Below are 14,337 nucleotides of genomic sequence, written 5' to 3'. Positions count from 1 at the left end.
TTGCCCCGGTGGGATCTCTGCAACAGAGTCTGACTGGTCTTCTACTGTGACTAGTTCTAGGTCGGAGTCCGCTGCCTCCGGGAGTTCATGTTAGTCGTCGAAAATGTTATCCGGTTATGGTGCCTGTCGCTGCATCTTTTGTCGAGCAGCCCTTTGGTTCCGGATAGTTTTCTTCGACCGGAACTGAGCACAAGCTGGACAGTTTTCTTCGTTGTGCTCCGGAGATAGGCACCTGTTGCATACTGTATGCTTATCGCTATGTGGAAACTTGGATCGACATTGTGGGCATCTTTTAAACGGGGTCCTTTCCATCGGCAGGAGGCCCACGTGGCGCCGAAAAGGCCCAACGGCCCGCGTCAACTACCAGAGATAGATGGAAAGGGTTGTCGAGTCGAGGGATACAGAGCGGAAACAATACCGTCACAAGTATAAGGTTTTTGGCCTTAGAAATTTGGAAAACATCGGTACCGAAGTTGGAGGATTGTCGAAGTGCATCCGAACCCAATGGCGGAGAAAAACAATCTGACGATGGAGAAGATGCCCATGTGCACTGTAGTCCAGGGGAGGAGTCACCTATCTCGTGATACTTCGAAGACTCTTCCAAGACAACAAGGTGCAAACATCCGGACCCAACACTAGGCGGCGATCTATGCTACGATATGAATTCAGCAGCCCACATGCCTCGAACATTGAAAGACCCAAAGAACACTGGGTTATGTTGCTGCATTGGCAATGAAAGGGTCTAGGAAGCAGGATGCAATACAAACTTTTTGATGGTTGTGCATGTGTGTGGGAACTAGTGCTTGGCTCGGCAGACGTGTGTGCAGTGTACAAGCATGCAAGGCCTAAATTAATAGATACAAACCAACACTTAACCTGGCCTCCAGTTGGCAGGGCACCAACAAGAGAACAGAAGGAAGTCAAGACATATGAGTATTGTATTTGTGTGCACATTGTGTTTGTTGTTGTCGTCAGACTGCACTAACAAAATGATCCCTTTTTCCCAAATACTGCTTTAGCCAGGTTAAGTGAGTGAGGGGGATTTACTGCTTCTCCATAACACACCCGCCATACCACAGATATACCACCACCACACTATATTGGTGTTAAACAGCTTTTAATAATTGTTTTTTATTACTTATTTAAACAATTTTATTACAATAAGAAATATTGCACATGGTCAACATGTTTTGTTCAGGCTAGAGTCTGTTGCAACTAGTTTTGAGTTCAAAATTAAAAGAAAAAAGATCCCACAAATGCAGACTGAATATGGCGGCCTAAAACCTGGGACAGCTTTATCTAGCAATATCTTGCTCCCTTCATGCCTACTAGCTTAATTCCCTGCACTGGCCTGCTTCTCTCATACCAGGCAGCTTCTTATACTACATCTTGCACAAGCACGTCCACCCAGGTCTTGGCAGGCACCAGCCTACCCAACCTCATACCTACTTTATTGCACAGACATCATTCTCCACCACCTCATGTCTGAGCAGGGCTAATGATAGTGGTGTGTCATGAGTGGCACTATCCCGGCACAACACCATCACAAACATCCTAACATTTGAACTTGTTTCAAGGGCGAAATAACTGTATAGGCGTCTGGCCCTTACAGTATTTGTCACATGGGTGACATCAAAAAACCTGGTTTTCTTATGTGAGCTTCTGAGTCTCTAGAACAATATTGTCCCTTGAGATGGTCATCATACAACCCTATATGTCGGTATCCTATGAGAAAGGCTTGACAATACCAAGGTTTTGATGCGTCAGTAAAATTGCTGGTGGAACAATCCTGGCAGCTCATCCCATAGTTCACCTCAGCAGCAGGTGGCACAGTCCAAGTCCTCCCCGCAGTGTGCCTTAGTCTCCCACTACAGCAGGTAACACATTGTATGGCTTATCTCTACAGGTACGAGAAAACATCCCAAGGGCTCACATCATAGGCAGTTGAAAAATGGAAGGGTTCAATTCTGCAACAATTGGCACATTCGGTGGTTTATCTTTGCAGCAGGCAGCACATCACATGGTTCACTTTCAGAGTACGCTGCATAGGCTGTGTTAGACCATCATAACAGTAGGCACAGCTCTTAGCTCTACTGGGCAGGAAAAAAGCAAGTGCTCCATTGATAGAGTCAACATACGTCCCTAAGTCAAGACCCTAGCAAGGGAGGGCTTCAGATAATAACTAAACATTAATTCTGAATTCTTCTTGGAGGGAGTTCTTTTCTACCTACGCCACACAGTATATCTCATAAAAATGTAAGAGGATATCGGCCATATGCCACAACCGAAGGCACACCGAACTCAGAAGATGCACTGCAGAATCTTTGCAGAATGAACCATCACACCTAACTGCCATCTAAGGCAAAGCGGAGAAGTCGATCTCTGGACAAAATACAAGCACTTTACACATATACCTCTATATTATATATTAACCCTGGGTCGAGAAGTGTTTTAATACAAGCAGTGGACAAGGACTTTGTAGAAGAATATACAGCCTTCTCGGCTAGTTGAGCACCAAAGAATAGGCCTGGATGAAGTTTATTCCCCTTTAAATTGTCCATCTTTAGGACAGACAATACCATAAATTTTAAAACAAGTTATTCTTCTTTGTCCTTCTGCAATCACCTTAATGCTCTTCGGTGGGGATTGAAACATTGGACATTTATATTCCAGATATTTCTCTCTTCATAAATACAAAGATAGCTTCTGAGTGGACATGTGATGCATAACAATTGACTGTTCTTGAAGAAATATATAGAATTCTGAAGATGTCCAAGTTGAAACTTTATTTCTGTAAATGCCAGAACAATCTAGAAAATGTCATTCACATGAAAGGTTTGCGCTAATATCTGCGATCCCTGATCACAGCTGCAGTGGATGAGCATTGCAAAGGGCCAAAAGAGCCTCCTCTAGTTCTGACTGGTAAGGAGAGCCAATGGTGTTCCATTTCAAGCTCTCCAGAATACTAAAGGGTGGAAAAAGATCTAGGAGCTCCGCTCTCTGCTTTACATCATGTCTATAGGAATAATACAGGGCTAAAGTTAAGGTGCAAAACTGATTGAATATTGTGTCCCCTTCTCTGGGTACCAGCACCGAGAAAGTGACTGCCTGCTCCCAGGGAACTTCTCCAAGAGCCACCGTGATCCCCTTCTCTAGGTTTCAGCTCTGACTGCATGTTTCCAGGGCACACCTTCAAGAGTCACTGTGATCCCCTCCCCTAGGTGAAAGCTTCGACACAGTGGCTGCGTGCTTGTAGGGCACACCTTCAAAAGCCACAATGAGTACATAAGGTGTAGAGCCTTGCATACATGACTGGAAGCCAAACTATGAAAGTGTGCTCCGATACAGTGACTGTGTGCTTCCAGGGCAGTCCTTCAAGAACCACTGTGAGGACATAAGGTGTAGAGCCTGGCATACGAGAGACGAAGGGGATGGCCAAGCAAAGAAGATGCACATCTTCCTGCCTGTATTAATGCGTCACAAAATACTTTTACTTCAGCTTTCTCTTTCTTTTGACAGCTGCTACTTTTCATTTTCAACAAGCCAAGATGCCAACAGAATTCACGGACCAAGTGAAGTCATTTTAACACGGAAACATCTTTATAGCTGAAGTTGTGCCTGCAAGTCAACCAAGAGGGAAGCCTGTACCAAATATTGGCAAGGACCTCCAAACACTGTCTTTTGTACACTCTGTGACCGCTGTAGGCATTACGCTGAGCAATGCCACAAAGGTTAACAAAGTCTCTGCCCTCTCAGCGGTGCCTTAGTTTATTCTCAGTAGCACTGACAGGAAGGTGCCACTCCTCCGCTTTAACAAAGGATGGGATGGAGGGCTGAGAATAGCAATGTATAGGATAACAATAATGAGAATTAGGTAGGTTGCGTACTTCTCCACATGAGGACCGGGGAAGGTAAAGTTCTGTATAGCATAATGAGGTATGCCTGAACAGAGAACTGCAGCTGAAAAAGTCAAACTTGAACAGATTACTGGGGTGCACTAAGGGAGGGAACCCTTGGGTACACGTGCTCTAATCTGGGACTAAACACCAGGCTCTGTAGAACATATGGCCGATGACTTGATAGCAAACTCGCCAATTTCAGCAAGAGGTTTGTTGCCCAGTAGCACCGTAGCTTTACTTCTTGAAATATCTTTAGGTGCTTCTTGTAATCTCAGAGTCTGTAAGAGAACCTTTTAGTACAAAAGAGTATATATGATGACATATCCAAGGATTTGAGTAACAGAGTTTCACATTGCCAAGAGAGAAAGTGTCACCATGTAAGCCGGTTTTATTCTAAATATTACAGAAACATTTTAGTTTTCATCAGGAGATTTTTTTGCTGGATTGGAACAATGTATGAAAAAACTGGAAGAGAAAGTCTGGTTTAAAAGAAATTTAGAAACGGCAATACCTAACGTTGTGCCGAACTGACACCCACATTCTAAGAGCTACATTTTACCAGTGTGTATTGTTGAGAACATGGTTTGTTACCAGCAGAAGTAAGGGGACCAAAAAGGCACATTCCTCGAGGAGCCTTCAATTTGCCTGCTAGGCAAAGTGGTGATATTTAAGTGAAGTTTGTGGCCTGCAGTCACATTACACATCACTCTAGCTGTGTCTGCAAGCTTGTGGCCTGCCAGTCACATTACAAATTGCGCTCTATGTGTGTCTAGGTTCTGCTTTCTCAAGTATGGTCCATGCAACCTTTAGCTGCCTGCCCAGTCCCCCATATGATGGCCAAAGTGATTGCTGTACTCACTGTTTCTGCAACATGTGTCTTATACTTAATTTTGATGTGAATTAGCGGAGACCAGAAACTGTCCAGTGCCCTCTCCAAGACTGTTCATGGTGAAAAACACCCCTGCCCTCATTGCAGTAGATAACCCACCCCCATACTTTGTCAAAATATCACTGGGAGAAGAAACCAGTTACTTGTAATAATGGTTTTGAGACTTGAAGCCTTTCTAGATTCACATTGCGTGCAAAAATCTGCTGTCTAGCGGCTGGGCTGGGAAGTGCTAGCAACTAGATTCTTACTCTGGACCCCTTTATAATTCATAAGCCCTTTAATTTTCTACTCTGTTTACCTCATCAGCTCCCTTTGTTCAAGTAAACTGAACTACTATTCCACGTTTCCTCTTCCTCTCACTGCACGAACCCTTCTTCACTAAAACCAAAACGTTTTGTGTGAATCAGTATACACACTCGCCTTTCTGGACACCTTTGGTTCACCATCCTTGGCTTCAACAAGTCTTGTACACAATTGTTCTAGCTGCAGGAGAAAGATCGGAAGAAATGTGTTTGCTTGGATGTCCCCAGTGAGAAGGGATAGAGAACGTTTACATTCAGAGTAGTTTAGGATTGGGAAGGCTTTCAACCAGTACCTTTCCCTCCCAAGCCTCTGTTCTGTTAGCCGATAGCCAACTGAAGAATTCAAGGACTTGAAAGAAAAGTTCTGGTCTGATCAGAGGATGTAAAAACTTCTGAAGAGGTCCAAGATGCCTCGTCTGTCTCTAAGAGGTAATAACAGAAGCTACATATAGAAGCTAAAGTTGCAGAATCAAGGCATGCTCGAGACCTGATAAGAGGCCTGTTTCCCAACATTCATTAGAACACCGCAGTAGCTTTATTCAAAGCAACAATAATCGGGCAGCCTCAATCCTGCCCCAAAATGTAGGACAAATCTAAAGCAGGGACAGCAGATGTGCTGACCTGAGGGAATGTGAGCTTCTCTCTTTAAATGGCCCATTCCCTAGAGGCATTATGTATACACAGACACCTTGCCAGAGCAGTGCGTTACAGTGTAAGCCATTAGCGAATAAAGCACAGTGAGCTCAGTCAAACAGCTTAAGGACTGTCTGAAACATGGATGAAACTAGAAAAACTTTCAATAACAGGTTCTTAGAAGGCATTAAAAACAGAAAGCACCACTGATGACCATACATTCAAACATCCTCTAAATAAGCACAGGCTCAGGTGAACAAGCTCTGCACGCCAAAGATCTTCCCCAAAGGCGAAGACTGTTTTGATGTTTGTGAACTCTCCCACAGAGGACAAAGATGGCTATATGGTTTAAATATCTAGAAATTGAACTGCTCACCAAAGGTTTTTAAGTCTGATGTAATATGTGTGGGGAAGCCATGAGAAGATTCTTTGCTTGGTCCGTCTACAGAAGGTTTCTGCAAGCCGTGCCTGAAACAGGGAATGGTGTCGAACCACTAGTCCCAGACTAACTGACCTGGGAAAGAAAGGTTGTCGAGATTGTTCTGCAACAGTGGAGACAAGGCTATAATGATGGATTGTGAAGGGTGGGGGTGTCCAACATAACCCAGGACGACCTAAAACATGCCATATTTTATGTTTACTAGCTCAAAATACATTTCCATATAAGGAATATAAATGGTAATCACTTAGCCGGAGGTCATTTGAAAATGTTTCATGAAACCACCCTTTGAACCTACTCACGTATGTGTATGTATACTTTTTGTTAGGCCATTTGGCTCAGAATCTGTAATGGTTTAAAAAACGTAATGTTCTGATATACACCCTCTCACAAAGGCCACATTCTTCAATCAGTCCCATGCAGGAGCAGTGTAACATGGGCATTCGACAAAGGACACCAAAACATACTAAAAACCTAAATCGATACATGCGAAACAGAGTACTAGTCTCTGAAAACAGAGAACTTAACTTACTGACTCCTTTACGTGCTAAACAGACCTTTTTCACAGAAAACACAGACTGTTACTTCTGAAAACAGATACCTTCATTCTCTAAAAACAGAGACTGTTACACTGAAATCTCCCACTTCTGGTATAATATCTGGTCTGCTTTCGTTTTACACTCCCCGGCGTCATCTGCGCTCTGCCGGTAAACACTTGGTTTCTATACCACGTGTGAAGAGGGCCCGTGCTGGCGGCTGCTCGTTTCGCGTTATGGCTACCAAGCTCTGGAATGACCTTCCGTCTCACATCTGGAGCATGGATAATTACTTGACCTCTCGAAAAGCGATAAAGGCCTATTTGTTCTCGCAGTAAGCCTTCCTCTATTACTTTCCTGCCTTTTTTTGTGTGGGATTCTCTGAGGTATTGGTGTTACTGTTGGTCAGCGCCGGGACGCACCGTTGCTGGGGTAGCTGTGCGCTCTACAAGCTATCTTAACATAACATAACTGACAAAAACAGACCTTAATTCTCCAGGAGACCATTACTTGTTGCAAACGTTAGCTGATACTTTCTAAAAATGGACAAGTATTCTCTGAAACTGTTTTGCTAAATACAAGGATCTCTATTTTCTGAAAACAAGAGACCTTTCTACCCACAAAATGAGTGTTTCCTTACTGAAAGCAGAGCCATTCACTCTTTGAAAAAAGTCACCTTTGCTTACTGACAAAAAAAGCCGCAGAGGATTGGGACACTGTACTGTTAGATTCAACAAGTGTCTATTGCAAGTTTCATTTTTTGTCAGTTTAAACTACAGCAGTCTCCTTTCCTGCCGGGGTTGAACCAAGCCCAACAAATCGGTCAGTAATATTTGGCCGCTCTTGTGCATCACTACCCGGGACACAGGACTGTTGACGTGCAACCAGCTCATCCTACATTTAGCTACAACTCCATCGACAGAGCTCGAGTAGCCACGCAAAGGAACAGTCTGTGCAGCATGCTGCAAATGTAATAATTTGCAAAGCTTTTATTGCTCGTCTGACTGCACCGAGAAGACTTTGTTTAAGACAAATGGGCTTGCAGCTCTTTTCTGAAGGGCCCATCATTGTAACAGGACCTAACTATTACAGATAATTGCTCCAGGCTCAGCATAAGGTACTCAGAACTTACAAAGCAGGGTGTATGGGACCTTCCAAATGGTTCACCATCAGTTAGGTACTGGGAGCCTCAGGATAAGGAGGAATGTAACCCAAGGACAGGTGGATTGTCAGGAGCTTGTTGCACATCCAGGGCACATCACTTCCACAGGAAGGAGTGCCAGTACTGGGTGGCCCACCAAGACACTGTCTGCACTACACTAGAAATGGCTATGTCTGTGCAGTCCAGGCAGGACCTGCCTGCATTACTGTAAGGAGTGCTCGTGAGGTCTGCCCAGCCGTGGGCAGTGAGGGAATGAGCTAAGATCCATCTGTAATACACTCTACAGCTGAGTGGTTCCAGATGTACAAGTTACTTACCTTGGGTAAAGCTCTTTCTGTTGGATACGCTAACTGCAGATTCCACACCTTTTGAATCCCCCTAGGTGCTACACTGGATATGGAAACCTTCTTGCAATGACTCTTATGTACCAATAAGTGTGTCATTGAACTCCACAGTGGCTTCATCTCACATCCAGAGGTTAGAGCGCAGAGCCACCAATCAATCAATGATAGTTACTTTTATAGCACCACAAATCAACTGTGAGGGTCTCAAGGTGCTGAGGCTGCCGGTCACTTGGGAATAGACTGCTCAGTCGAACAGCGAGGTCTGGAGCCCTTTCCTGAACTCCTACAGCGAGGAGGTGGTTCTGCGGCGCAGGGGAAATGTCCATTTACAATAACGCACTCCATGCTCAGACTCAGAGCGGCAGCGGCAGATCAGAATCGGGACAATGTGCAGAATCCAACATGGAATCTGCCTAACTCCTAGACCACACCACAGAAAGAGGCGCGGAGGCCAGTTACAAACCGCATCCACCAAAAAGAGCGCCATCAGGGGAAGCAACACGTTCTTCTGATGGACGTTTCTAAATTCACATTCCTCACCCTTTGGATAGATGGTAAAACCACACCCTTCAAGATGGAGGGCCTGAGTACTGGACATTACACCAGGAAGAACTGCTGGTCTAGGATGTCAAAGTGGCCCTTCTTGTGGACCTGAGAGTCCATGCAGTAGCGCCTGGTGAAAATATTGACCGACACCCACTGTGCAACCTGGCAGATGCCCAGCAAGAGTACAGCCCTAGCTGAGGCTATCGTGGGCGGCGTTGCCTCTGGTGGAATGAGACCAAAGGCCCTGATAAGGCTCCTTCTTGGCCAAGGCATTGACACAAGACCAGTCCTGGACTGCCGATCCTTCTTTGCATGGTCAGAGCCATCAAAGAGTTGGTTGTCCACCCGGTGCTCTGTAGTTCGATTGATATGAACACTCTTGAGACCCAACAGGTGAAGCCTCTCCGCCTCCTAGAGGGGGCAGGCACAGAAAAACACAGGGAGTGTGATGGACTGTCTCACTTGGAAGGGCAATATCAAGTACTAACTTACTAAAGAAGGCTGTATAGGGAGACTGCATTGACAGCCCCTCCTGTTCATTGATGGAATGCACAGAAGTGATTGAACCAGGAACAGAATATTGAGACTCCGTAACCTCAAAGAACAGCTGCGCTTAGGCTCAAAAAGACATGCACATTAAAAACATAAGGATAATACAGTGCTTTGCTACCTTCTGGCTAGATCAGCAGTATAGAAATAACTCATACATACATACATAATAAAGGGCACAGGAGTACATTTACATAAGCCACTTCAAATAAATCATCACGTCCAGCGATTTGAACAGAGAGGGCTTATTAGGCATATGGAGAAAGGCGGAGAGCGACAACAAATTCAATTTTAGAATTGCCCACAGCAGTCCAGGAAAACCCCAGGAGGTCTAGCCAGTGCCTCAGTCTAGCAACCTCCTGTCGATCACATGTGACCCTTTCACCGCCCTGTTTGTGGCAGTACCACTTAGAGGGCTATGTTGTTTGTCAGAAAAACCTCCAGTATCAGCTGGATGGCAGACAACTTCTAAACATGGATGTGGTGACTAATCTGGAAGAGACCAGAAGCCTCTGACCTCAACTTTATCCAGGTTGCCTGGCTAGTCCAGAGCCAACATATCTGTCATTCCCATAAGCTCTGGTTGAGATAGGGAGAAGGTTTGCTGCAAGTCAAGTTGGTATCCTTCATCCACTATTGAAGGTCTTGGGCCGCCTTGTTCAACACATGGGTGTTGTCTAATGCATCCTAGTGCTGAGCCAAGTGAAGGCAGAAGTTCCACTGCAAAGCAAGCATGCGCCAACAGGGATGAGGCACCTTCAGGATACATGAGGCCAGGAGACCAAGAAGCCTCAGAACCATTAAGGCTCAAACACAAGGCTGAGCCTGAAATACTGGCATATCCTAAAAGTTATTTTATGTAGATGTGTAGAGCGAACTGTCACTCGAGTGCGTATCCATGTACTGAGCAGGTAGGTCTAGTTTCCCTTGAGTGTAGAGTGATTTTTGGGTTACGGGGTTGGGATGAGGGCGGCAGGGTAGTTAGGGAGTCAGTCGGTTGGGTAATGGATAATGGCTAATGTTCTAGTAAAAAAAACAAAAAGTGATGAGAATGTATTGGGGTAGAAAGGTTTTAAAAACCACAGAGTCTAGATCAGCCCAATAAAGGGAATCCTCTGCAATGGCCAAAGATGGGATTTCAGCGTGCTGATGGAGAACACGAATACCAGGGACGACAATAGGGACATAGTCAACCACAGGTAGTTGCAACAGGTACTTGCAAATGACTGTGACCAGCCTGGCTTAAACTGGCAGTCAAGATATGGGAATACATGCACACCCGATAAGCAAAGACGGGAAGGGACCAACTCCATCACCTTCATAAATACCTGTGGTGAAAAGGCGAGGCTGAAGTGTAGGACTGTGAACACAGAAGTATTCCGTCCTCACTACAACGAATAGGAAACGCCTGTGGGTCTGCAGAATGGGTACATGAAGTACACGTCCAACAAGTCCAAGTACACGGATTACGAGGATTTAATCACCCTGTCTTTCGTGGGCACTAAGATTTGACAGGAGTAGCATCCTTTGACCCTCTCCTTCTCAGAGCTCTCTCCTGGCGCTTTGATTGAACCCCTTCAACAAGGAGTGAGTGTAAAAGGAGTTACTGGAGAGGGGACTGATAGAAAAAGGAAGGGCTTAACCATGACAACCATCCACAGAATACAGTGGTCTTAGGTCACACCATCATGACAGGTGACTACAGAGAGGAGAATGCAAGCAGATCTGTGTTGGCAGCAGCAGGGTAAAAGAAAGGTGCAGACAGGCCATGTTGTTGGTAACCCGTCATCTGCCACTACTTCACCATTTGGCTAAACCGGCTGACATGGCTGTGGCCGGCAGTAAACCAGGCCCCTGAAATAACTCTTGAATTTCCAGTATTGTTGATAGAATTGGCAATCCAGTGAGAGAAAGTCCAGAGATCAGGTCACAGTCCGGCTATCTTTGACCTGCTCCAATGTTGAATTAGCCTTTCCTCTAAAGAACATGAAGGCATCAAAAGGTGTATCAATAAGGGATGTCACAGAGAAACCCTTGGCACACGTCTATGTGTGGCATTGAGTATGCTTAACTCAGTCTGGGGTATCCAGACCGATCCATAAAAAATATACTTGGCCACAAAATGTCTAGTGATCTGATTCACTGTACAGCAGGGCCTAAAGGAAAATTTTCAGGCTCACTTTGTTGGCGGATGGCTGAACCACAAGCCTTCTCAGGCATGGGGTGTTCTGTCTGAAAGGTCAGATCATCCAGGAAGACCTATGGTGCCTACCAGGTAGGGCGCCTACCAGCGGCACTGAACATGATTTCCACCATCAGGACTTCTGTCAGAGTGTAACTCAAGGGTAGGAAATGACCAGTCTGCAAGATCCCTAAGCAAATTAGGTTTATCTTCCATGTGTGGCGACTGTAGTTCCAACTCCTCTGCGGCCCTATGGCCACAGCTGCACAGGAGGCTCTTTCCTCACTGGGGCGACGCAAAGGAGCATCCATTTACATCTCTTGTGTAGTACCGAGACCACTAGCATTTTAAACGTCTAAATACAGCCTGGCATAAGTACAGTGAGGCTGTAACAAATTGTCCACTGCCTCCACATCCAATAAGACATTCTCTCATGTACTGCATCAGATCCTGAGGTCTCAAGGAGCAGGAACAAGCCTGTGATTTGGGCCAACACTGGCCTCATTTGTTGCCTGGTAAAGTACAACTTCCCTTCTGACTCCCCGATGGCCTTCTGATGCACAAGGAAAGATTTGCTGCATGATTTTAAATTGTGCTTCAATCTGAGGCATCAAAGGCAAATGTTATGAAGTTCCATAACCAATAATTGCTTCCTGCATGTGTAGCACAGCTTGAAGCCCTTAGTCTTTGGGGGAGACTTGTTCCTTTCATATTGTCACTGACAAGCTGTATAGGAAGTCTGTGATGAACCATTGAAAATTTGAAAGAGAACCTCAGATCGACATAGAAGAAAAAATCAACAACAAAAAAAAGAGGAAATGATGTCCGTACGCAGGGGTGGCACATATACAGCTCCTCCCTGTTACTTCCAGAGGCAGGACAAGTCACCAAGTAGTCCAATAGAATCAACTCTCTGCTCACAGGGGCAATTACTAAAAAAAAATCTAAATCCATGCTGGTGCTTGGGGAATTTAAAAGGCAAGGAATCTGCAGTGAGAAGTATTCATCTGAAGTATGTGCTCTGGCGAGGATTTCCATAAATGACGTTGCCAGGTGTGTGCTATCTCGGGTGACTATGCAGAGCTGAACTGAACTGAGGTTAACAGGACCAAGCCAGTGGACCATTAGCATCTGGGAAAGGGTGGTTTAAAGACTTTATCTGCAAGTACATTAGAACTGTACATTTGTTAACTGCCTTGCCTGTCTGTATTTCACCTTGTAAATGTAGCCAAATTTGTAGTAAGACTTGTGCAGTCCACAAAGACTCTGCTGATAGGCTGGAATCTGCTGGAGCCCTTCCTGCTTTATTTAAGGACTGAGCAGCAAGTTTAGTCTAAGTGCTCTAGATTGAGGAGTGTGCATTCTGCGCAGGCCCTGCATGCAGTACAGCAGGCCCACGCCAGTACAGCGCTTCCCAGCTTTAATGAAGAGAAGACCAGGACGTCTTGGTACTGCTTGCTCTGTTGTAAGGAGCTGCAAACCTGCTTAGCCCACACAGTCCCAGTCTGCTGACACAACAGATCTGTACACGAAAACTACTAATGTGCACAACCCTCACTGCTGCCTCTTTTTACCTCAACACTTCTGCTCCCCGACAGGAGGATATTCCAAGGAACTGCAACAAAAGCACAGCCATCTAGAAGATGTTCTAGTCTCTGCAGTGACCTAATTAAAATGATAACCAGAGATCAGACACACAAACAATACAAGCCTGCTCAGCACTAATTCATCACAGAGCAAGCCAGAACTAAAAACACAGAGCCTCACATCACCAGGCCCTACAGGCCAAAGGCATCTGCAAGCTGAAGCCTGCAGGGGCTTCAGTTAATTAAAATGTACTAGACATGTCACTGATGATACCACAGTGACATACAGGCTCCAGCGTCGAGGATAAAAATAGAACAGTAACAAGATAGCACCTTCTAAATCCTGCAGAGCAAGCAGGTTTTCTAATGATTTGTCTCGAACGCATTGGGTAGTATACTGAAATAATCGAATCCACTAAAAACCCTAAAAGTGAACAGTGCAAGCCAGGGGTGGAGATTTGCATGTGGAAGAAGTTACTTACCTGTAACACTGGGGTTGCAGCAAAGTAACTTTCATAAATGTCGAAGGGAGGACAACGAAATCCAACAAAGTTGTTGAAAGAGACAAATAAATCCCACAATGGTACTGAAGCCGAGACACCAATCTGATGAGCTCTTGAAGCAGATAAGAAATAAGACAAAGCACTGAAGCTGAAAGGATTCTGGAGTCAATGTCAGAGTCTTACTAGAAATAATACCTGAATGCTGATCACAGCCACCAGGGGCCAGAACAGTGCAATCCTGTGACTGTGTCAAGCTGTAGCGGACACTGTATCAAGGACCTCTTATCCGGATACCCGGCTCGCACTTTATGTAATGTACAATTAACATAATTCATCGGACTGTGAGAGTTAGCTATGCTGCGAACAACCTGAGGTGGAGAGAACCTCTACTGTGACATATTAGATCAGTACAGTGGTGATTGAACAGACAGAAGGATTAACGTAAGTGCCTGCATGTTTTAAAAAGCCTGTGGCCTACCCCTGCCATACATGTCCTAAAAGTCACTGCAGGAGGCTTCCCCTTCCTTCGCGGTATGAACCAAATCCTCCAGTCTCCCTCCAATTTACTAGTACTCCTTCCCCTGCTTGAGGGTTCTCCCACTGCTCACATGCAACCAAAGGTTTATACCCTGAGAAACCTTCCTTGCGTGAACACACACCTGGTCTGCCTCAAGGCCCTAGAGGGTTAGTGCGATAATTGTTTTTTTTTTAAATTAACACCCGTTGCACCCACTTTCACTATTAACACAGAAGCCGAGAGGGCCAAA

At 45.2% G+C, this 14,337-nt stretch overlaps 1 long non-coding RNA gene across 1 annotated transcript; it reads right to left on the bottom strand.

Annotated features, from left to right (window-relative positions):
- Positions 1 to 1,100: 1,100 nt before the first annotated feature.
- LOC147706569 (uncharacterized) lies at positions 1,101 to 7,203 on the bottom strand. Its single transcript, XR_015297666.1, has 2 exons — positions 4,633 to 7,203; positions 1,101 to 4,584 (listed from the first exon to the last, which is right to left on the bottom strand). It is a non-coding gene; the product is annotated as an uncharacterized LOC147706569 (long non-coding RNA).
- Between the last annotated feature and the right edge of the window lie 7,134 nt (positions 7,204 to 14,337).

This window comes from Lissotriton vulgaris, chromosome 7 (genome assembly GCF_964263255.1).
Source record: "Lissotriton vulgaris chromosome 7, aLisVul1.2, whole genome shotgun sequence".
Taxonomy (NCBI): Eukaryota; Metazoa; Chordata; class Amphibia; order Caudata; family Salamandridae; genus Lissotriton; species Lissotriton vulgaris.
The sequence above is the reverse complement of the archived record's forward strand: the minus strand, read 5'-3'. Positions and strand labels throughout refer to the sequence as shown.